This window comes from Ambystoma mexicanum, chromosome 7p, assembly GCF_040938575.1.
Source record: "Ambystoma mexicanum isolate Mex_15411 chromosome 7p, UKY_AmexF1_1, whole genome shotgun sequence".
NCBI classification, from domain to species: domain Eukaryota; kingdom Metazoa; phylum Chordata; class Amphibia; order Caudata; family Ambystomatidae; genus Ambystoma; species Ambystoma mexicanum.
In genome coordinates, this window is record NC_090939.1 from 223,262,100 (window position 1) to 223,284,336 (window position 22,237).

General features: G+C 49.3%; 1 long non-coding RNA gene across 4 annotated transcripts in view; it reads right to left on the minus strand.

The window, feature by feature from the left end:
• Positions 1-2,112: 2,112 nt before the first annotated feature.
• LOC138525845 (uncharacterized) overlaps positions 2,113-22,237 on the minus strand; it is a 341,157-nt gene continuing 321,032 nt past the window's right edge. For all 4 annotated transcript variants that reach the window (XR_011283454.1, XR_011283452.1, XR_011283451.1 and 1 more), the window contains 2 exons: positions 2,963-3,158; positions 2,113-2,465 (listed from right to left, as the gene is read on the minus strand). This is a non-coding gene — a long non-coding RNA (uncharacterized lncRNA). The remainder of the gene's footprint in view (positions 2,466-2,962; positions 3,159-22,237) is intronic.

Consider the following 22,237-nt stretch of genomic DNA (forward strand, 5'->3'; position numbering starts at 1 on the left):
ACGTTCACTGAAAAACTATTAATCCTTCTTGATCAACAAGTGGCTTATGTAGACAAATGGTGTAAAAGGGCAATGACGTGATAACGGACACTTCTGTATATCCAGAGTGAGAAGACAGCCTGAAACTGGTAACGCACACACATATATGCCATCATTCTGGAGCAACTGTGAGGAAGAAATTGTCACTGAAAATTGAATTTTCCCATTGGGGTTAGAATTATTTGAGAAAGAAGTAAGTCATAAAAAAGCAACATCTTTCATTGCAAAATCGGGAGAGTTGGCATATATACACACATACACACACACACATGCTAAAATTGCACCTTAAAAGTCCACAATTAAAAGTAATATATTGCTGTGTCAAAAGAATGCTGACATCTAACATGGGCATTAGGGGCAGTTGTTGCAGGCACCCCTGATGTTCGGGCCCCTTTCATCTAAAAGGCCCCCATGCCGTCCCTGCCCTCGTCTTAGTATTTGTTTATGTGGGCCAGAATCCCAAGTCAAAAAGGAAGATCTTCCTTGAGTCATCAAGTGAGGTCATCCATGGCTAGTTTAGGGAGATCATCCAAACCCATCCTGAAGTATGTGTATAGGCCAAAATATTTTAATGAGATGACTCTAGAGTCATCACAGAAACAACTCCTGGAAGAGTTCTAATTACTTCCAGTGATGATCTTGAATTACTCCAGGATCACCCCATGACAACTTCAGGATGGGTGGAGATTGATCCAGGATGATCCCATGACAACTTAAGGAGGGGGTGGGGGGGGAGTTACTCCAGGAAGACCCCATGTCATCTTTAGGATGGGTTTGGAATTGTGAATGATTATTGCAAACAGCTCTGGGAGGAGTTATTTCATGATGCTTCCAAAAGATTTAATAAGGGTTTTGATTGCCCCTGGATGTATCCCTTGTGAGTAAAACGGGTGGTATTACTATAGGGCGAGTCTAGTTAGACTTATGGATAGTGTACTGGAAAACCTCAAAGGAATTTTTAGCCGTCACTTTTCATGTTTGCCTTCTATTCCAGAGCACTCAAATGTCATTAACTAAGTTCGCCGATTTAGCATACAAAACTACAAATCCACCCCACAATGTTATGAACCAACCTGTAAACTCCCACATTTCAGTTCTCACCTCTAGCTAACATGGCATCAAACCCCAAAAAACTCCCACAATTACAAAACACTGCAGTAAAATAAACACCTTCAGTGTCAGACAGAATCTGTTAAAGGTCGACCTGCATGGCAGACTGACGACAGTCACTTCACCCAATATCACTATGAGCAGCTAACAATTAGTTTAACCATTCAGCACACCCAAGAAAACACTTGCTGGCCCGAACAGAAATCATAGACAATACCCAATATCACAAAAACATGTATCATTTACAAGTTAGCACCAACCTACAAATTCACCAGATCAACTATATAGTTCTACACACAAGAGCACTTGCATCTTCCGTTTCACACAGCAGCATGTGAGCTATACACACACGTTGACTCAAACAGCAATGGTTCAATAAACGCTTAATCCACACATTTATGGTTTCACCACAGTAATCAGTAACTTTGGGGCAATCTTTAAAAGTTGGACATTGTAGTACATTACATTGGCGATTAGTAGAAGGGTAGAAGGGGCTGACGTATCAACCAAACTCTGTTGTGGGGATGATCAAATTCCATTGTTTTTAAAGACTGTACTCTGAATGATTGAGCAGGTGTGTAGGTGTCACTTCACTGTCTAAACAGGCATGGCTGTCATACTGTAACAAGGACACTTTTGAGAAGACTTGGAGATAGAGTTGAGCTTGTCAAATTAAATCTGTTAGACAAAACCTTTGTAGCAGACAATTGACTGTTACTTGATAGTCCGATATTTTGTAGTTGTTGCATAGCTATATCTTTGAGAACTGCAACATTACACAGTGACATCTGCCAATGTATTGCTGTGTCTTCAAATTGTCCAGGTGAAGTAACAGAGGTGGGTTCTGAGGAAGGAATGTAGGAGAAATGAAGAACACTAGGCATCCCTGCCAAAAGACTCCCAGTTAGGGTCACAAAAGCTGGAAAACCTAAGTTTAGCAATAGTCAGTTTCCACCCATCAGCTTTCATTTATTTTTATAATGTCTTTTTATTGGCTTATATACACAGAGCTACGCTTTCCATTATTTGCATTATCATTTCAGCATGTTTACATGTACGATAATCATAGTTCAGTAAAGACAACTTAAGCCCATCAGCTTTCATTATATAATTCTCTTTGTTTTCTTCACTGCATCTTCTTCTTGTAGTTCACACAACATGTTTTCCAGCGCTTCCCTGATTGCTGGATTCCACCAGTAGCTACTTTTCCTCCTCTGCCTTTCTTTTTAAAGCCTGAATTAGTCCCGCTGCATCAACACAACAGGTTTTAATTATTTCTTCAAATGTTTTCTGTGTCTTAACACACTGTTTCTTGGCTGTGGGTATGAAAAAGGCAAGTTCAAACTTCAAAACGTGACTATCAATACAACAGACTTTTTCTTGAGCTGTACACTGGGTTAAGTGACTCCCCTTGAGCACGATCCCATCCGTCCACTTGATTTCATTTTTATTTAATCTTGCGCTCCTTGGCGCTTTCCCTCCCTCCCCATGCAGCTACCCACAGCTCTGTCTAGCTGCACACATACTCTGACCTGGACTACGGTCCCTGAGGGTATAAAAACCATAGCACTTTGAGATCATACCAATGGGAAAAGGCGCTCTACAAATGTTCAATAAAGAGAAATCATGCAGGCCATCTATACTTTAGAGATTTACTCTAGAGGATATATAGATGCTGTAAAAGAGTGGTGGGCATTGTGCAGCACTCATCTGTATGTGTGAAAAAGGGAATGCTTCCATGTAGGGACATCAGATGTACCCGCCTCCTCCAAACATCAAACAGATGGACAAAAAAAATATATACATTGCTTACCTGCTGACTAGAAAAACACTACTGCTTTGAAATCCTTTTCTTCACGTATTTCTCTTCTACTTTCTTCAAGACCCTCTATCAGCCATTTACAATAGCATCACCAAGAATTGCCAATGGCTCAAATTCCCCATTCATTCAAATAGAGAATGTTGGAATTAAAAGAAAAGCATAAGAGTGCCATGATTTGAATTATTGCCTAAAAGAAGAAAAAAAGAATAAGCAAATTTAGTATGTTCCAAGTATTTGTGAAAGGTTTCTGTACCGAAAACCAGTAATTTATAGTGGGCTTGCTATGGATGTTCCTGCCTTAAGTGCCCCTATTTGTGAGTGAAGCGTCTCTTGGTAACTTCCTCCACGAGTCACCCATTGTGGCTTCAACTAGTTCTATCTTCTCGCTGACAAAATTAGAAGTGGGAGTTCTGGAGAGGCAATACGTTCTTAACTGCAGATCTCTTAGCCTAAAATGCTGCAGAGTTATTTTGTATGTCCTTTGAAAGACAAGCACCCGTTTCAGTTTCTTAAATGGAAATATCAACCTTAGAGAGTCTGAGCTTGCGGACAGCAACATGTTCAGGAAATTATAGGGACCGTAAATAGGAGGGTATGCAGGGACAGAACCCATAACCAAAGTGATCATTACTGGGGGAACATAAAGTAAATATTACACCTTAGCAGGCATACCTTTGCTAATATGAGCCAGGCACTATCCTCCATAATGGAAGCCCCCCCATAAGTATTGCTACTGTGCCATAAAATAGGCACTACAGCTGAAATAGTGCAGCGCTCATGAGCAGTGGAAATATCTTGCAAAATTTAAACCAAGCCATGAGTAAATGTTGCAGATGCATGGTTTCACACACATTCGCCACAGCCTGATACACGTAGTTAAGACAAATCACATCTGGGGAAAGCATGTACCTATTCATGTTGAACAGTGTGGGGGCATTGAAGCAGCAACAGCGTTATAGCCAGAGCGGGGCAGCCAGTAGAAGCAATTATCCCCGACTTGGCAGCAGTTTGAAAGCAATCAGACTGATCAGTGGAACAGTCATTGTGTAGAAAGGGGAAGGGAACGAATCGCCCCACCCACAAAAAGGGGGCCTATGTATGCTGAACGGCTAGGGTGCCTTAAGCAGTGGGCTTCAAACTGGGGGGGGGGGCCCGAAGGATGCTGGGGGGGCTTGAAGGTCTTAAAAACAGGATTATGTCAACTTGTCAATAAAAGAATATAAGCATTTGTGGCTTGGGGGGGCAAACTATATTTTTACTCAACGGGGGGTCTCAGCATAAAAAGGTTTGAAGATCACTGCCTTAGGGGAATAAAGTGACCTCCCACTTTCAAATATCAAAGCAATTAACAACACTCCTTTAACGCCAAGGTCAGAAAACTACTGTTACCGCACCAGTCCTCCGTTACACAAGGCTGCTGAAAAATCGGGAAAAGCAAGAAATTAGCTCCAATCTCCACAACATCAAATGAGAATGAACTGGTCCCATCATTAGAGACCAAAAAAAAAAAAGTCAAAATGGATCCCCCAACCATCATCATAAAAAGCATTCACCCCAGATCATAAACTATTATCAAAACTTTTCAAATCAATGACAGCGATCACAACTATAAAGTTAACAGGCAAGCTATCTTCAATTAACTGCTGAGGTGCAATGATGGAAAACAACAAACTGCATGGAAAGGGCAATAAAAACCCTCCAGGGACCTCATCAACCTATACAGAGAATGGGGCATAAGTATAACAAGACCATACAGTAATCTGACAGAGTCCTTGAAACATGTATTTGTATTTATTTAACCATGTAGCGATTTCCCCAAAGTGTTGAACATAAACTAAACATAGATGGAGGACAGCACGAGTCATGGAGGGAATTAGAACACGTCCCCAGCGCCTAAACGCTGGCACAAGTAGTCCTACTGTGAACTGAAAAGACAGTGGAAAAATCAACTTGGGTAACCAAGCTTTCTATAATACAACAGCTCTGCCTCACTGGTACAGCATCCGTAACTTCCAGTAGTGAAAAAATAATAAATCAAAAGCATTACAATACAAAATTACAGGTTTTGAATGCCAGAACGTTGGCTTTTTATGGGGGTGTGGGAGAATAGCTTTACAGAACCTCTTTAGGGGTGCATTGACCTTGAACTTAAGAACAGAGTACCAGTCCTGTACACTTATCACATTATACAACTAATGCATATATTGTAAACAATCTTCCCCAGCTTGAAGGGGAGGGGTGAGAGAGCGGGGGGGTGGGGGGGAAATCAATGCTCTACTTTAATGCAAACCTCTTGTTGCTGGACAATTAATGGAGGCCACCTAGAGAGTGGCATTCTGCGTTTTTACTTTTTTCAGTTGGCTGGTGTTCAATGACTTAAGCGAAAGCACTTAAGCAAAAGCAATGACTTAAATGAAAGCAACAATCAGGCCAGCAATGTTTAATAGAAATAATTAGATGGAGGGGAGTCTGTCTACTGTTGGTTAGAGAAGGCTTTTTTTCTCTCTTCTGAATGAGAGCTTGGATGGCCAATATCTGCAACCATTCTCTGTGCACAGAAACAACAGCATTATCTAATTTGGAGTTTTTGTAAAGTAAATGTCAAATTCATTTTCATTGTTCATCCAACCCCAGAGTGCCCTGTACCACAAGAAGCAGGAAGGCAGGCACCAAAGAGCACATTCATCAGGGCATTTCATCAATTTCCAGCCTCAGACTACACCTGGTAGTGTGTGCGGCAGGTTTTCTTCCACCTCTGACCAATATTTAGTCTTAGGGCTGCCAGTGCTGAGAATCCAATCTCGCAAAGGTATGAGGTGCAGAAATGTAACATTACAGTGACTGCACTGTTGGATAAAGTTGGAAATTCTCAAGACGCATTTTGCCAAAATCCACCCAAAGACAATTTCTTGAATTGGCTCTCCAGTAGGCAATCACTTTGAAGCTCAATTAGTTCCTCCTTGAGGCATATTGGGAGGTGGGCCCCTACATCTACTAGGAAAGGCGGAACCATACAGTCATTGATGTTACAATTGTCCTCTGGAAAGTACTTTGAGCATGGTTCCTAGAGTATTTAAATGGTTTCCTATTAGTTCAGCTTAGTTCAGCAACACAGGAAAGATCATACTCCGTCTCGAGAGCATCTACTAATAATAAAAATGCATTAGTAATGCTGACATCAACCCTCCTCCAAACCTCCAGCTTATTCTTGAATGCTGATATTTGTGCGTTCATAGCAAATTATGGAGTTTCTGTGCCTTGAAGGGAGAGGATTAGAAAATGTAGCTTTTCAAAGATGTCGCCAAGGTACGCTAACAGCACAAGCCAGCATGGATCACACAGAGGATCTGCTTTTGTCTGATCTAAACCCAGGATAGGGTGTGTTCCGGAGTTCATAAATGAGATTTAAAACCTTTCCCCTGAATAGACACCTGACCTGTGTGAAGCAGCAAAGCATCATGTTCAGATGTGCTCTTATGGGGTGCATCTTAATAAAATGTACAATCCTTACAACAGAAGTCAGCACCTCTGTGAGCTCATTCTCCATATTGCGCACAGCCAAAGCTTCCCTGTGTATCATGTAGTGTGTCCACACAATAGGTGGAGCTACTGCCACCACTTTTGCTTTTAACCCAGCTCTAAAACCACATATTGAAAGAGCACCATCCGTGCAAATACGAACACAGGCCTCCCACTTTAGGCAGTGTGAATTTAGGAAGTTGTTAATGTCAAAGAGTTCAGATGCAGGTGCTCGTCCCTGAATTTGATTACAAAACAAGAAATCCTCCAATATTTCTTTTCCATGGCAGTACCTCACATAAGCAATCAAATTAGCTTCTTTTGAAATATCAGTGGCCTCATTCAACTGTAGGGCAAACTGTTTCTAGTGCGATATCAATTATGTACTGCTATCAGAGGACAGGTCAGTGATGCGGCTGCAAACTGTGGTGTCAGATATGGGGATACTTTTACATTTCTCTGCTGCATAGTCACCAAGCATTACCCGGTTGACGGCGAGAATGGTTGGCAGAATCACTTTCTCAGCATCTGTAAAAAGCTTTTTGTTTTTGCTCAGATTGAAAGCTTTCAATGCATTTGCAGGTATTGAGGCCACATTTTTAACTATGTCTTTTTGGTTTTGAATGCCTTGCAGCTGCCATACAAAGAAATCCCTTGTCTTTTTTGCTAAACTGGAATGTTTTGTTGCCTTCAGGCTGCCATTTGCTAATGTAGCATCACAAACTACACACCTCGGCTTAAATTCTACAGCAACTGCAATCCATGTGAAATCAAAGTCCAAGTAAGAGTCATATTTCCATGTTTTAGCATTTCTTTTGCCTGTTTGCACCACTCCTCCTGTTTTTCATTTGAGATTCCTGCCATCTTTGGGAACTAGGAAACGATCCATCTCAAAAAGGAGCCTGAATCTGTGAAAAAACATTTCAAACCATATTACGTTAGTTTTTTAAAACTATTTCAAAGTTTTAAAAAATGCCTCCCCCCCCCCAAAAAAAAAAAAGAAAGAGTGAAAATGCCAAACACCACATGCAAACATTTAAAATGAACCATGTGAAAAGGTTCGGGGGAAAAACCGCCCATGCAGAAATGGGTCAGAAATAATGGGTGGGGAAAAAAAACCCACCACATTGATACAAGTCTCAGAAGACGCCCTGTTCAGATCGTGAAGTTCAAGCTCGAATTTCTTTTTAAAGTGTGGTCCAGGACTAGGCCACAGATTGGCGGCGAAAACCACACCTGGATGCACATTGACAATATAAACCTTCAGCACTCCTACTCAACCAATGGTACATAGGGAAAATAAATCCTTAGCTGCCTGCATGAAGTGCTTCACTGGAATCCTCTTGCTGGGACACAGGTGGTTAGGTTGATACACTGACTCTTGGAGCGATGCCGATGCAATGAAAAGAAACAGTTAGTCAAGGATACATGGTATACCTGAGACTTAAAAATTATGTTTAGATGAGCAGGAGCTAAAATCAGCTCTTGTGTGTTAGGCATCAGCTAGTAAGCAGAACTGAACGCTGGGAAACATATCGATGCAACTCCCACATGAGACGTGAACTTTCCGTAACCCACCCTGATCCGCCAAACTGGACATAAGAAAGGAACAGCCTCAACAATATATGTTAGAAATCCCTGATTGGGACTCCTAACCATTAGGACTAATTTTCTATACTATGGCCTGGTGGACAGATGTATAGAAGGCAATCCTATATTGTAACAGGGACAACTCAGAGAGCTGTAGCCAAACCAGTTCAAGGTAGCAGTGACGAGAGGTCTAGGCACAATCTCAAGAGGTGGTGAGCCTGTAAGGGGTCCACAATGAGTACACACAGTGTAGTAGTCAATGATAACACTTAGACAATCAGGTACAAAAATACTTCACTAACCAGTAATACGATCACACAATCCTAAAGATACATACGTACAGTTACTGGATTAGGGAAAAGTACAGATCAAAACCCCCTGAAAGGAAAGGCACAGATTAGTATTTGCAATGGACCACAAAGAATAATCCCCAACTTCAGAAGTCCAGCCCCAAGTTGTCTGGGGTCTTGTGCCCAAAAGTTACTTTCTTACAGTTCTTTGAAGCTGGAAAAAAATGAAGGAAGGGTCTCTAGGGTCCAGTCAACAGTGCCAAGTGTTAGCGGACAAGTTAATCCAACTAATAAACCTGTTCCCAACTTTTGGTGTGCTTGTGTGAACAAGCTATGGCAAATCCAACAGTGTTATAAAAGTTTTCCAAAAGTTAGCAGGCTTTTAAGGGGTGTTTAGGGGAGCAGGTAGGTATCGCTATAACAATTTACCCCTTGTACTCAGAGGCTTCATAAGGCTTGGCAGGTCGGTTAGAGAGAGTATCATGTCGCTTTTCCCGCTGTCAGCCTCAGACCTTGATCCCCAGGGGTGTAGGTACGCAATTTCAGATGTCGGAAACTGCAGCACGGTGACGCAAAGGGACTCACTAGTCGTGGTCAGACTTTCCCTCCCATCTCGGGTCCCCTTGATGCTAGGACCACAAAATCCACAGAGTTAAGTCTTGTAGAACAAGCTGAGGGTCTCCCAAGTTGCAGGCCTCAACTCGGAAAACCAACGTCGTTAGCACGGTAACCCTAAATCAGAGCTGGCCAGCCACAGGGAAGTCCTGGGGTACTTCATCACAGGACTCAGAGCCAACGTTGAGTATGGATGTTCCCTCCACTCCAAGGGTCGCAGCTCCGTTTGCAGGACTGCTGGAGATCACCTTCAAGACAGTGTTCTCCCAGGACAGCAGATGTTCCTGCAGCTGGACAGGAGTCTTGGCTCTTTCAGTTTCTTCCAGGATCTGTCTAGAGTGGGTGCAGGGGTCCTCCTCTTATCCTAAAAGCCAGATAAGAGCAGCAGCCCCCACTAGCCAATTGTAGATCTGCCCCACACACACCATCCGTGGTCCAATCAGGACCACTGGCAGCAAAACCGATTAATTCCACCCAGACACACTGGCACCCATATGTGGATTGGGATCAGACAGTCCCAGCCCACTTCCTGGCAGCAAACACACATAGCCCTCCAGTAGCCCCCCAAAAGCTTCTGCTTTCCTGGGCACTGGAAGTCCACAGAAGGATTTTCCTGGCTTTATAGGCCAGGAAGAAGGCTAAAAGACAAGATTGCCAAAGGACAAGCGAGAAATCTTGTGGCATGGCCTTGTTTGACCAGTAGCCACAGTTAGTAGCCAAACGTGGTAATGTTAAAACGAAAAGTACCCAAAAAAAATGTTAAAAGTCACTGCTGCCACCAGCTTGTCCATTTATCTGCTGAGTGCAAGTTTAGGGTAAAACAAAAAGTGTACACCATTGTAATATGCTTTGTACAATGATAAAAGTTACCACAAGTGATAACAAGTTACTAAAAGTAGTAAAGTAAGGGAAAAAACGTTTCCCAGTACCAACAACCTGAAGGACATGTCAGTTTGCCCATAACAGATGAGAAAAATACAGTGTAGTGAATCTTAAGTCTTCACTGAAAAACAGAGGAGCTCAGATACAAAAATAAAAGCAAAAAGTTTGGGGGGGTCCATAGAAATGGAAGGAAATGTGCAGGAAAGGTGCAGTAAAGAGAAATCTTTCCTAACACTACTATAACTTTAAAATTGCCCCACCTTCACCCAAAGCAAAAAGAGTTTTTAAAAAAAAGGCATCCTTAGCTGGGGAAAGTCCTACTACAGATGTCAGGATTTTTGATGGTGCCACTGCTGCTGGGGACTTTGCTGTCCTAGATGGGATGATGGAGCCAAATTTGTGTTCCTGCAATTGAAAAAGTACAATAAAAAAATATTAATTATAGACCTAACAGATTGACCTTACCAATATTTGCGCACTACACTCTGCCCACTCTGCAGTCAGCACACATCCGCCCCTGCACACAAAAGGGGCCTAGGTTTCAGAGTCCCAACGGGAAATCGCCCAAGTTCCCTACAGGCCAGTCCACCCCAGCTGGCAGAGACAAAAGAGAGCAGTCAGAGCACATACCTGAAAACGTGACTCACACACAGACAAAATTAATGATAGAGAGCCAGAGAAACAGAGTGCATCAGCTTGTAAAATGTTACCCTTTCTATTCCCTGCCTAGAATAGTAGTCCAGCCTGCTGGCATTCCAGTCATTGATCTACATATCTTACAGAGAATCTGACAAGGTAGTGCTTAACCCACTGAGCTAACGTTCGGGAAAAACAGCAAGCAATAGCCATTTAGCTTTTACTGCAGTTCGGCGACAGCGCTGAAGTAGCAGCAGACTCTGCTGCGGCTGCCATGCCAGACAAAAGGGCCCCTGGCTTCTCTGCAGCATATGGTGCCCGATGCAGGCGAAGGCCTGGCACCCACAGCAGATAGATCTACATGAATTCCACTTTACATCACTTCTATGGTTGTGGTGCAGCCAAAGTACTTTTGGTAATGCAGTGATTATCGGCACATCAAAAGATGCATAGACTCGCTCTATAGTAGATGGCTATTGGGGTAGCTCAGCAGGTTGACAGACCGTTGCTGAGATGTTATATACCCAAAACTTAATTGTATGACTTTTTGCAATTCCTTTTAAAATAGGAGTGCAATCAAATGTATTTAGCCAGGGGATGGGCTGCTCATTTTCGAGGCAGAGGTGAGGACATTTCTGCCTCTGCCCCTGTAGTGATGTGGGATATATTGACCCACTCAACAGTATTCCCCACATCACCAAGCTGCATTTACGCAGAAACAATGGATACGCTGGCTCCTGTGAGCACCATGGCCTCAAAACTGTATTTTGCAGCAACAAAAAGATGGCTGCACCATTTTGCCAAGCACACATGGGGCAGGATGGAACAAAGGACACACTAAGTGAGCGTGTCAGTGTGTTATTACCTGTAAAAAAGAAATGGAGTGAAAAGACAACACTGCTTTGATGATAGCCCAAGATCTCCATTAAAAAGGAAACTTTTCACCTTTAAAATAATGCTACTGATGTTTTTTCCACCTGTTCTTCCTTAAATCACGGTGATCATTAAGTCCCTGCTATGCCCAGTAAGTATCTCATCGTGCCTCAGCAAAACCAGGCATGATATCTGAATGACAGGCCCTGTCAAACCAACTTTTGAGTTCCGGGACAATAACCTGTGAAGTGGAGGGGGCCATAAAACCTTCAAATCAAACTAGGAACCCCCACCCCACACAGGGCTGAAGTGACAGTTGGTGGCTACTGAAGAGAAAGAAAAAAAAAGGTCCAGTGACAGAGGATTGCCATTTGCTTCCAGAGACCATTTCATAAATAATCTTTAAGGAGTTTAAATATGATTTTATGGGCTTTCATTGAAGACATGGTAGAATTCACTGACACTTTGGGGACAGAAATGGCAAAGTATTGCGGATTACAAGAAAAGTATCCATGTTGCCAATGTGAATGTTTATTCTTACATCCCTTATGATGATCCACACATATGTATAAAGTTATGGAATTTTAGGCCGAATATTTCATACTGAAAATGATCAAAAAAGTATAAAAGGACAAAACAATGTCACAGATTGCAGGATTGGGTGGCTGTGCTCTACATAAAATATGTAGCGTGATTATGTCATTAAGGTGCCACAACTGTACAAATGTGTACATTCTGGAATGACAGATTTTTGGCAAAAAGGTTTGTGGGAAGTGTTTCTACATCATAAAATGCAACCTCCTGAACTGAGTCACATCCCAGGGGAGGCAACCAACATTGATTGTCCAATCCAGTTGTTTAGAGGCTTGCTTAGCTAAGCCGGCCCAGCCATATACTTTGATGATGTCACTATGCATTATAAATAAGAGTCCCCGACAAGACCCTAGACACACACTCTTCCTGCGCCGGCGTCCTGTTCCCATTCATCATCTAGATTCCAGATCTCAACTACAAGGCCAATGCATTGCTAATCATACTTCAGGGCCCACTGCAAACCCCAAGCAGTGCTGATCCTATTCCCAGCAAGGCCTCAATTGGAAACCTACTAATCTCACATGAAAAAGGGGAGAGCTGTGGTCCTTTTTGCATCCTGAACCACGCTGGCTTGCTGCACCCTAACTGTATGCCCGCCACAATCCTGCCATCCAGCTGATATATGGGGGCCGATTCATGGAACAAACGTGCGCCGAAAATCTTTGTGCAAGCAGGCGCAAGCGCAAAAAAACAGGCGCACGCGTGCGATTCATGGAAGTCCCTGGGCATGTTTACCTTGGGATGTGCGCCAAACCTGTGCATGGCGCACAAGTCACTGCAACATCCTGAAAGGCGTGCGCAACGCGCACAGTGAAAGCGCACAACCTCGGCGCATACACCAGAAAGTGGGCGGGACACTGGGCGTAACGCGCGGAATGGGGAACAACACGCAAAAATAAGGGCGTAACTGGGGATGTACTGCAGGGAAGCAGACGGAACGCCCACACGCACTCGAACCACACGTATTCATGGAATCGAATAGGGCAAAGCCACACACAGCCAAAGAAACGCACAAGCTGAAACACGTCCGCCACACGAAGGCAGGCGGTAGAGTCCCAGCGCATCACAAAAGTGGCAACATACAGCAATTGGGCCGGTGCGAGCGGGGCACGTGTATTGCGGGGCTGCGCGGGAAGTAACATACGCGATCGAGCGGGGTATGTGTATTTCGGGGGTGCGCGGGAAGTTACACACGCGATTGAGTGGGGTACGTGTATTTCGGGGGTGCGCGGGAAGTTACACGCGATCACATCAGGGTACATGTATTTCGGGGGTTTGTGGGAAGTTACACACGCGATCTCATCAGGGTACGTGTATTTCAGGGTGCGGGGGAAGTATCACACGCAACATCAGCAGGGTACGTGTATTCCAGGGGTGCGCGGGAAGTTCCACACGCAATTCCATCAGGGTACGTGTATTACAGGGGTGCGCGGGGAGCACCACACGTGAATTGCATGTGTGGGTCCTCCCAGGTGTTCCCTCTACACCCTCCACGGCCCCTGCAGGTGGCTCACACCACAGGGGCCTACCCTGCACATGTCCTGCAGGCACCCCATCCACCATGGCCATGCCCCCCAGCCAACCCACATGTCAACTTGCACTACTGCCCACCAACGCATGTCCCCCTGCACCCCCAGCCGCCAGGGGCACCCTCCACCAGGCCCCCACCCATGTCTCCCACCACCCCCAGCAGTGCAGGGGCACCCTCCACCAGGCCCCCACCCATGTCTCCCACCACCCCCACCCCCAGCAGTGCAGGGGCAGCCTCCACCAGGCCCCCACCCATGTCTCCCACCACCCCCACCCCCCAGCACTGTGGGGCACCTGCCAGCAGGCCCCCACCCATGTCCAACTCATGTTCCCCACCCCCCAGCACTGTGGGGCACCTGCCAGCAGGCCCCCACCCATGTCCAACTCATGTTCCCCACCACCCCCACGCCCCAGCACTGTGGGGCACCTGCCAGCAGGCCCCCACCCATGTCTCCCAGCACCCCCACCCCCCAGCAGTGCAGGGGCAACCACTACCAGGCCCTCACCCTTGTCTCCCAGCACCCCCACCCCCCAGCCACCAGTGGCAGCCTCCACCCATGTCTCCCAGAACCCCCACCCCCCAGCCACCAGGGCACCCACCACCAGGCCCCCACCCATGTCTCCCAGCACCCCCACCCCCCAGCCACCAGGGGCAGCCTCTACCAGGCCCCCACCCATGTCTCCCACCACCCCCACCCCCAGCAGTGCAGGGGCAGCCTCCACCAGGCCCCCACCCATGTCTCCCAGCACCCCCAGCCACCAGGGGCAGCCTCCACCAGGCCCCCACCCATGTCTCCCCTCCCCCCCACCACCCCAGCAGTGCAGGGGCAGCCTCCACCAGGCCCCCACCCATGTCTCCCAGCACCCCCACCTCCCAGGGGCAGCCTCCACCAGGCCCCCACCCATGTCTCCCAGCACCCCCACCCCCCAGCACTGTAGGGCGCCTGCCAGCAGGCCCCCACCCATGTCCAACTCATGTTCCCCACCACCCCCACCCCCCAGCACTGTGGGGCACCTGCCAGCAGGCCCCCACCCATGTCTCCCAGCACCCCCACCCCCCAGCAGTGCAGGGGCACCCACCACCAGGCCCCCACCCATGTCTCCCAGCACCCCCACCCCCCAGCCACCAGGGGCAGCCTCCACCAGGCCCCCACCCATGTCTCCCAGCACCCCCACCCCCCCAGCCACCAGGGGCACCCACCACCAGGCCCCCACCCATGTCTCCCAGCACCCCCACCCCCAGCCACCAGGGGCACCCTCCACCAGGCCCCCACCCATGTCTCCCACCACCCCCACCCCACAGTAGTGCAGGGGCAGCCTCCACCAGGCCCCCACCCATGTCTCCGACCGCCCCCACCCCCCAGCACTGTGGGGCACCTGCCAGCAGGCCCCCACCCATGTCCAACTCATGTTCCCCACCACCCCCACCCCCCAGCACTGTGGGGCACCTGCCAGCAGGCCCCCACCCATGTGCAACTCATGTTCCCCAGCCAACATGTCATCACAATCTAGATCCCTGGTCCCTATGGTCAGCCTCCAAATGCAAAACACCCACCAGAGTATTGCATCCACCCACTCATAATTTGCAATTACATCACAGAACACCAATTGCAAGTTCCAAAACAAACACATTTCCCTCACATACACCCAATGGGTGTCAGTGAATCTCAAAACCCATATCATGAAAAGCATGAAACCAATGAGATACCACACATTGAAGTTCACCAAAAAAAATATGTATTAAAGGAAACATAAATAGAATCAAAAATGAAGAAACAGAAATGTGAATGTACAAAAATTAAAAGAAGCATGTCCGTGAAAAAAAGCAAAACCAAAAATAAAATTCCAAAGTAATGGTGTCCAAAGTCAATGTCCACAAAACAAAATCCAATGGGAAATAAAAAAGAAAGCCATTGCTCCATGATTAAAATGTGAAAAAAAAAATACAATCCAACAGTGAACTATGTACATGGGAACAAGCCAGGGTCCATTATCCCAACAAAAGAAAGGAAACCTATCTAACTACACTAACTAATAAAATAAACTATATACAAAAATGTGGCCAATGTCCGAAGGGTCCAAATAAAATCAAAACAAAAATGAAACCTAACACTACCTACATAACTACGTACAAGGGCAGCGGGCTAGTTTCACGGCTCACTTGTGGATGTCCCGGGCCAGGGCATCATCGAACTCCTCCTCAATGTCCCGGAGGCGGTCCTCCTCCATGGCCCCGAGGGTCCGCAGGGCCGTCGACGTGTCCACCTCCAAACCCCTGCGGATTGCCTCGAGGCACTCGGCCCGCCTCAGGGCCCTCCGGATGGAGTTCTCCGCCCTGACCATTGTGAGCCGTGCCTCTTCCGCCCGCTGCCGCTCCGCATCTATGGCGTGGCCCAACCGCTGCCACACGGAAGACACTCTCTGTCCTGGGTCCTCCTGCCCTCCGGCCGATGCCTGCCCCTCCGATGTTGAAGGCCCCGAGCCTTCATGGCTCCCACCACGTTGCTGCTGCTGCTGTGCCTCTGCCCGTGCACTGCCTCCTGCTGCCTGCACATCCTCAGCCGGCTGGGGTGCAGTCGTAGATGTGGCCACCCCTGCTGGACGTCCGACTCCCAGCTGTGGCAGGGATGTTTCCTCCACCAGCCTGGCCGCACCGTCAGAGACAGCTCCACAGGGCACCCAGGTGACTGATGGGTGGGAAGATGGCACGGAGGACGACTGGCGCGTAGGGGGTCCAGTTGAGGAGGGGGTCCTAGCAAGCCCCATCAGACGGAGGAATCCGGCCTGGGTGACCTGTCCCAGCAGGCTGACGTGGTCAACGAGCCATTCGAGATGACGTGCAGTCTCCTCATGAAAAGACTGCAGGTTACCTCGCATGGCCTGTTGACGCAACGCCACACCAGTCAGGACAGGCTCAACCCGGACCCGGATAGCCACGTCCGCAGGCAGAGGAAGGCCAGTTGACGTGAGCTCATCCCCTGCCTGAAAACGGGTCTGGACGTAGGCATCCCTGCTGGTGCAAGATGATGCAGGGACAGGATTGCACACAGGCACCTCTGCGGCGGCCTGTGCTGCCTCCTGTCCCTGGTCCTGCACTGCACCACTAGCACCAGTGGGATCCCCACCTCCAGACCCCGTCTCTGGTGCTTGCACGGCCTCCTCCTCCACCAAACCCCCCACCAACCTGGATGACTCTGTGCCATCTTCCCCTGTTGGGCCCTGTGGGGTCCCAGCTGCCTCTTCTGCTGCCGAGGAGTCCAACTCCAACCTCCGCCTCTTGGACCCCCCCCCGGCAGCTGCGGCCTGGGACACGGCACCAGACTCCTCACTCCCCGACGAGATGACAACATGGGAGGGGAGCCGGGCCTTGCGTCTCCGGCTGGCGGTGGGATCCCTGCCGCTGTGCTCCACAGCACCTTCTCCGCCCTCTTCATCAGTTGACGCTGCAGACAGGGAGAAACAAAACACAGGCATCAGGGCACTGTACAATGGACACATACACACATGACAGTTGTACATGAGTGGCATTGGCAAGCCTCAGACATGTCATCACAATCCCCAACACACATGTCATTTCAACTCGCACACATGAGCCATACCACAGCCATATCGCAACTGCCAGCACCATCCATACACATACAACAGCATGAGCAGCCAAAGGTGAGCCAGACATCACATGCAACACAGGAAGTGCACCACACATGTACACACACCACCACACTTGCATGCATGTGTACACCTCTGCCAAGTGTCGCAGTGTTCAGACGGGCATCCATGTCACATCTGCCAATCAGGCTTCCACATACCGCTGTCACATGCATCCATGTTGCATCACTGTTGCACCCTTGTCAAATACACACACATGCACATGTACACAGTGCTGAAACATGCAGCCGAAAACATGCGTGACATCGCGGACATGTCTTCTTACATACACATTCATCCAAGCATGTGTGCCCACACAACTGCATTTGGCATGCAAGCCTTCACACACAAGCACCATCCATGTCTCACACATTCTAGCCCTCGCATGTGTTAGCCCCACGGCCCTGTACACCCCCACCCATACTCATACTCAACCCCATACAAACAGATGTGCAACCTGCACACTACTGAAAAATCACTACATGCACTGCTCACAATCAGGATGCATGTACACTTACCGCTCGATTCCAGACGGGTCTGCCTCTCAAGGACCTGGACGTGGAGCGCTGGGGATATGCGTTCCAGGACCCTCATCTGTTCTTCCGACAAGTGGCCCCGGCGCCCCTTGGCATCCGCTGCCTTCAAGAGGCGCCGGCCTTGTTCAGGGTCCTGGACCTGAAGTCCTCCCATCGCTTCTTGACATGTTGTAAGTCGCGGACTGCCACCCCTTCCGCGTTGATGGCAGTCATGATGTCAGTCCAGATCCGAGTCCGTCCTTCCTTGTCGGCGCAGGAACTTCTGAAGAGGGCATCCTACTGCCCCAGGACTTGCTCCACCAGGACACCAACTTCGGTGGCACTGAAGCTGGTGCCCCTCTGCCTCTCTGGCTGGGGTTGTCAGTGGTCTCAGATGGTGTTTGCCCCGACATGACAACCCCAGAGGCAGGAGTGGGTGTGCAACTGGGTCCTGGGCCTGGGCTGTGGAGCGATGGAATCCCAGTCGGGAGTCTTCGGTTCCAGCAGGGGTGGTCACAGCAACAGCACCCCTGGCTGATGTGCAGGCAGCAAATGGCAGGGCACGTGGGCAGCAGGCAGCAGCAGATGGCAGGTGGGAGCGTGCTCAGGGCTCTGGGGGGCAGTAGTTTGGCCTTCTGGGCAGGAGCGTGGTCTTATGTGTGCTTACGCGTGGCCAGCTTGATACGGAGTGATTTGGCACGTGAAAAATCTGCACGTCAGTGTGTAATTTGAGCAAAGGCCCTTAGCGCGTAAGCGCGTCTGCACGCATACGCATTTTCATTGGATAGAAGGCCCCTCAAGTGCAAGCGCCCCTGTGACGTGACGGGTACAGACGTGCATGGGCATTTCAGCGCGCGTGAAAAACTGCACGTCCGCGTGTGATCGAGGGGAGTGAGCGTACACGCGATTGGCCTGGGTACGTGTGTTTCGGGGTGCGCGGGAAGTTCCACACGCGATTAGCCTGGGTACGTGTGTTTCGGGGTGCCGGGAACTTTCACACGCGATTGGTGGAAATCCATGTGTGTTCTGTCATCACGTGCAATGAGGGAAACAACCACGCGCGTCACGTCACAGATGCGCTCACGCGCTAAGGGCCTTTGGTCCAATGAAATCGCATATGCGTGGAGACGCACTTACGCGCTAAGGGCCTTTCCTCGAATTACGCGCTGACGTGCAGATTTTTCACATGCCAAATCACTCCGTATCAAGCTGGCCACGCGTAAGCACATGGAAGACCACGCTCCTGCCCAGAAGGCCGAACTACTGCCCCCCAGATCCCCGGGCACGCTCCCACCTGCTGCTGCCTGACTGCCAGCTGCCCACGTGCCTTGCCATTTGCTGCCTGCACATCAGCCAGGGGTGCTGTTGCTGTGACCACCCCTGCTGGAACCGAAGACTCCCGACTGGGATTCCATCGCTCCACAGCCCAGCCCCAGTACCCAGTTGCACACCCACTCCTGCCTCTGGGGTTGTCATGTCAGGGCAAACACCATCTGAGACCACTGACAACCCCCGGCCAGAGAGGCAGAGGGGCACCAGCTTCAGTGCCACCGAAGTTGGTGTCCTGGTGGAGCAAGTCCTGGGGCAGTATGATGCCCTCTTCGGAAGTTCCTGCGCCGACAAGGAAGGACGGACTCGGATCTGGACTGACATCGTGACTGCCATCCACGCGGATTGGGTGGCAGTCCGCGACTTACAACATGTCAAGAAGCGCTGGGAGGACTTCAGGTCCAGGACCCTGAACAAGGCCCGGCGCCTCTTGAAGGCAGCGGATGCCAAGGGGCGCCGGGGCCACTTGTCGGAAGAACAGATGAGGGTCCTGGAACGCATCCTGGACGTGGAGCCCCAGCGCTCCACGTCCAGGTCCTTGAGAGGCAGACCCGTCTGGAGTCGAGCGGTAAGTGTAAATGCATCCTGATTGTGAGCAGTGCGTGTGGTGATTTTTCAGTAGTGTGCAGGCTGCACATCTGTTTGTATGGGGTCGAGTATGGGTGGGGGTGTACAGGGCCGTGGGGCTAACACATGCGAGGGCTAGAATGTGTGAGACATGGATGGTGCTTGTGTGTGTAGGCTTGCATGCCAAATGCAGTTGTGTGGGCACACATGTTTGGATGAATGTGTATGTAAGAAGACATGTCCGCGATGTCACGCATGTTTTCGGCTACATGTTTCAGCACTGTGTACATGTGCATGTGTGTGTATTTGACAAGGGTGCAACAGTGATGCAACATGGATGCATGTGACAGCGGTATGTGGAAGCCTGATTGGCAGATGTGACATGGATGCCCATCTGAACACTGCAACACTTGGCAGAGGTGTACACATGCATGCAAGTGTGGTGGTGCGTGTACATGTGTGGTGCACTTCCTGTGTTGCATGTGATGTCTGGCTCACCTTTGGCTGCTCATGCTGTTGTATGTGTATGGATGGTGCTGGCAGTTGCGATATGGCTGTGGTATGGCTCATGTGTGCGAGTTGAAATGACATGCGTGTTGGGGATTGTGATGACATGTCTGAGGTTTGACAATGCCACTCATGTACAACTGTCATATGTGTATGTGTCCATTGTACAGTGCCCTGATGCCTGTGTTTTGTTTCTCCCTGTCTGCAGCGTCAACTGATGAAGAGGGCGGAGAAGGTGCTGTGGAGCACAGCGGCGGGGATCCCACCGCCAGCCGGAGACACAAGGCCCGGCTCCCCTCCCATGTTGTCATCTCGTCGGGGAGTGAGGAGTCCGGTGCCGCGTGCCAGGCCTCAGCTGCCGGGGGGAGGTCCAAGAGGCGGAGGTTGGAGTTGGACTCCTCGGCAGCAGAAAGGGCAGCTGGGACCCCACAGGGCCCAACAGGGGAAGATGGCACGGAGTCAACCAGGTTGGTGGGGGGTTTGGTGGAGGAGGAGGCCGTGCAAGCACCAGAGACGGGGTCTGGAGGTGGGGATCCCACTGGTGCTAGTGGTGCAGTGCAGGACCAGGGACAGGAGGCAGCACAGGCCGCCGCAGAGGTGCCTGTGTGCAATCCTGTCCCTGCATCATCTTGCACCAGCAGGGATGCCTACGTCCAGACCCGTTTTCAGGCAGGGGATGAGCTCACGTCAACTGGCCTTCCACTGCCAGCGGACGTGGCTATCCGGGTCCGGGTTGAGCCTGTCCTGACTGGTGTGGCGTTGCGTCAACAGGCCATGCGAGGTGACCTGCAGTCTTTTCATGAGGAGACTGCACGTCATCTCGAATGGCTCGTTGACCATGTCAGCCTGCTGGGACAGGTCACCCAGGCCGGATTCCTCCGTTTGATGGGGCTTGCTACGACCCCCTCCTCAACTGGACCCCCTACGCGCCAGTCGTCCTCCGTGCCATCTTCCCACCCATCAGTCACCTGGGTGCCCTGTGGAGCTGCCTCTGACGGTGCGGCCAGGCTGGTGGAGGAGGCATCCCTGCCACAGTCGGGAGTCGGACATCCAGCAGGGGTGGCCACATCTACGACCGCACCCCAACCTGCGGAGGATGTGCAGGCAGCAGGAGGCAGTGCACGGGCAGAGGCGCAGCAGCAGCAACGTGGTGGGAGCCATGAAGGCTCGGGGCCTTCAACATCGGAGGGGCAGGCATCGGCCGGAGGGCAGGAGGACCCAGGACAGAGAGTGTCTTCCGTGTGGCAGCGGTTGGGCCACGCCATAGATGCGGAGCGGCAGCGTGCGGAAGAGGCACGGCTCACAATGGTCAGGGCGGAGAACTGCATGCGGAGGGCCCTGAGGCAGGCCGAGTGCCTCGAGGCAATCCGCAGGGGTTTGGAGGTGGACACATCGACGGCCCTGCGGACCCTCTGGGCCATGGAGGAGGACCGCCTCCGGGACATTGAGGAGGAGTTCGATGATGCCCTGGCCTGGGACATCCACAAGTGAGCCGTGAAACTAGCCCTCTGCCCTTGTACATAGTTATCTAGGTAGTGTTAGGTTTCATTTTGGTTTTGATTTTATTTGGACCTTTCGGACATTGGCCACATTTTTGTATATAGTTTATTTTATTAGTTAGTGTAGTTAGATAGGTTTCCTTTCTTTGGACACTAGCTTGTTCCCATGTACATAGTTCACTGCTGGATTGTATTTTTTTTCACATTTTAACCATGGAGCAATGGCTTTCTTTTTTATTTCCCATTGGATTTCGTTTTGTGGACATTGACTTTGGACACCTGGAATTTTATTTTTGGTTTTGCTTTTTTTCACGGACATGCTTCTTTTAATTTTTGTACATTCACATTTCTGTTTCTTCATTTTTGATTCTATTTATGTTTCCTTTAATACATATTTTTTTTGGTGAACTTCAATGTGTGGTATCTCATTGGTTTCATGCTTTTCATGATATGGGTTTTGAGATTCACTGACACCCATTGGGTGTATGTGAGGGAAATGTGTTTGTTTCGGAACTTGCAATTGGTGTTCTGTGATGTAATTGCAAATTATGAGTGGGTGGATGCAATACTCGGGTGGGTGTTTTGCATTTGGAGGCTGACCATAGGGACCAGGGATCTAGATTGTGATGACATGTTGGCTGGGGAACATGAGTTGCACATGGATGGCCTGCTGGC